At 41.8% G+C, this 3,306-nt stretch overlaps 1 pseudogene; it reads right to left on the bottom strand.

The window, feature by feature from the left end:
- Nucleotides 1-589: 589 nt before the first annotated feature.
- Nucleotides 590-712, bottom strand: LOC122013073 (annotated as a pseudogene).
- Nucleotides 713-3,306: the final 2,594 nt, after the last annotated feature.

Raw genomic sequence — 3,306 nt, 5'->3', positions numbered from 1 at the left:
CATGATCAGGCATAAGATCGTACGACGGAAGCTTCCACTGTCACGTCAGAGATATGCTCAACTCGTTGAGGTATTGTGTTAGGGACACTTTACTGATACATCTTCTCAAGGAAAGCCTCGAGGAGTGTGCACGCGCTCGGGAAGCATGCACACGTGCTGCAAGAGCCCTATATAAAGAGGTCCAAGCTTCGTCGGAGGTACGCACACATTACTGTTGCTACTGTTCTTCTACTTCCTCATTCTACTGCTTCCACATCGTTGGTGACTGACTTGAGCATCGGAGGGTCAACGCCGAGGGACCCCTCCCTAGCTCGGCACTGACGTGGTTGTGGTTGCAGGTCCGCTTCGCTCGGAGTCTTCGCACAGTCAACAGGAGCATCACATCCCCAACATCTGTCGACTGGACTTTCGGACAGGATCAATATCTAAATTAGTATCTCAGTCTATAAATTAGATTTGGTAAAGGTGTATCAACCCATGCAATAGTGTATTTTTTATATAAAATAGTCATCGCGCACATGTGTTACATGTGTAATATAATGCACGAATACATGTAAATTAGTGTATCATACCCATAAATTAGACTTAGTAAGGGTGCATCAGATCCAGCAAGTTATTGTAACAAACTCTCCCTCATAAAAAATTAATTTAATTTTTTATATCAAATATTAAATTGATAAGAGCAAATACTACACTTGATCGAGAAAGGTATGCTTTTTAATGTCGTCAGCCCAATGTATTTATAGAAGTTTCTCTGCTGACAGTGTTGTCAATCAATAGATGTAGGACTAAAGAGAACTATGACAGTGCATCTTTTTATATAAAAAAATAACCAGATAAAATTACTAATAAGCCTTACAATTATTTTTAGTATAAAAAAAAGACACTAACCTAATTTAACTTTAGGATCATCAAAATTAGTTATCAAAAGATTCAAATTCTTAATTAAATAATAAAAAAAACAACCAGATAAAATTATTAATAAGGTTTAAAATTATTTTTAGTGTGAAAAGAAAAAAGAACATTAATGTAATTTAATTTTGAGTTTCACCAAAATTAGTTATTAAAAGTCTAGATTCTTAATTAAATAGTAAGATAATAAGATAATAATAATATTTTAATGAAGTAAACAAAGAGTAAATCGAGGAAGTAATTTTAATATTTCTATTATTTTTATTGAGTTTGGTATTTAGGATATTTTAGTAGTTTCTATTTTGGTATTTTAAGATTATAAGTCTTTTTCCTTAATGTTAAGATTTATTTTCTTTATTTGCATATTAGGGTTAGAGGTATATATTGTTGGATCGTGAAACGTCGATAGAGGGGGGGGGTGAATATCGATTCGAAAAACAACGAGTATAAACGCAGCGGAATAAGAAAATTGAACACAATGGATTTACTTTGTTCGGAGCCTGTGACGACTCCTACTCGAAGGCCCGTACTCCGTGAATACTTTCATTGGGCAATTCACTAGCAATTCGAAATATAGATTACAAGTTAAGTACAATATTGCTAATAAGGAAAAATTACCGACAATAAAAAGACTTAGAACATAAAGGAAAAGCTTGTCGGAGATCGTAGCGCAGCAGGAGCACAAGGAAGCAGATTCTTCGTTCTGAGAGTTGTTGTTGAAGCTCCACCCCTGCCCCTTCTTTTATATGAAGCTCGGGGCGCCCCGGATCCCTTCCGGGCGCCCGGACTACTTTTTCTCCAGAAGCTCCTTTATCTGCAAGAAAGAGTTAGTCCGAGGCAAACAATATGTATATCCTGCAAAATAAGATGTTAGCACAGTTTATGCTTTAAACAAAGAAGATTATGACTTAGATTCCATCTTTCCAAGACCAGAATCTAGTCACGATCTCGACTTAGATATCCGAAATGGATCTAAGCCGGATCGACGCCTAATGTTCCCTTCCCGGGAACTCGTCCTCACAGTCACTCCCTTCTAGTGACTTACCTTTACTCACCTGCCAGACGTCCGATCAGCCCTTCGACCCGTCTAGATTTCTCGCCAAGCGTCCGGTCAGCCCGTCGACCCGCTTGGACTTCTCGCCAGCTATCCGGTCAGAACGTCGACCTTGCTGGACTTCTTGCCAGACATCCGATCAGCCCGTCGACCTGTCTGGACTTTGTCTGCATCAAAGAGCCCCTTGCTCTGATACCACTTGTTGGGATCTTAGATGGCTAGAGGGGGGGTGAATAGCCTCTTTAAAAACTTAAGCAGAGAGTTCTACACAGAAACTAGTTAGCGCAGCGGAATAAGCAAACTAAAACAAAACGAAAACCAGCACACAAACACTGATACACAGATTTACGAGGTTCGGTGATAACTTGCCCCTACTCCTCGGCGTGTCCGTAAGGTGGACGACTCCTTGATCTTCGGTAGATCGCACCCCGGAAGAATTCCGGCTAAAGATCCTCCTTCTAGGTGGAGTAACCTTCCCACAAAGTCTCAAGAAATATCTAAGTTAAAGCACGAGACTTACAGAAGCTCGGTGGCAAAGGAGAATAAAAATGCTTACAACCACGCGAGGATCAGTAGCAGAACAGAGATCGCAGTTCACTCGAGAGCTCAAGAACTTCGCACAACAGCACAGACTTTTCTTTCAAGCTTTCTTGTTGTTATTCTGTTCTCTCCTCTCGCTGTTTTCTATTGCTTCTCAAACCTGATCTCTGCTGTCACCGATCTGGTCCAAAACTGCGCAAATCAGCGCTGCAGCCAATCCCTCTTCCTCCTTACCTAGTTCTCTGAACTCACACCAATGATATCACAGTCATCACTGGCGTCTTCTGAGCTCGAACCAATCCGCAGGAGTCAAGCAGATCGCAGCCAGATCACAGCAGTATCCGTTGATGCCTGAAATGCACCATGCGCCGCTGAAACCAGCAGAAAGACCATTTGTCGCATTCCTCTTATGAACTTAATTTGAAATTAGGCTTGGAATGATACCTGTAACCTGCAAACTCAAAAGCTAACGGCACAGAGGATTATATCACATAAATGAATGAGGTATATCAAAAGTAAAGGAATCGCGATACAAATAACAAATCGAGTGTGTGGATCGGTCACGATCGATCATCACGGTGCTGGACCGATCGAGCAACTCACGATCGGTTCGAGGTTATTCTCGATCGCCGCAGGACCGATCGATTGAGTGTGGATCGGTCCACGCACCGATCCACCCTTCTCTGATCCTTCTCCGATCGGTCTCCCGACCGATCGTTGCCCAAGGTGCTATCGAGTGTTTCGATCGATCTGCACCGATCGATTTCACTCGGTGCAGCCATCGAGTGTCATCCGATCTG

The sequence above is a fragment of the Zingiber officinale genome, chromosome 8A (genome assembly GCF_018446385.1).
Source record: "Zingiber officinale cultivar Zhangliang chromosome 8A, Zo_v1.1, whole genome shotgun sequence".
Taxonomy (NCBI): Eukaryota; Viridiplantae; Streptophyta; class Magnoliopsida; order Zingiberales; family Zingiberaceae; genus Zingiber; species Zingiber officinale.
The sequence above is the reverse complement of the archived record's forward strand: the minus strand, read 5'-3'. Positions and strand labels throughout refer to the sequence as shown.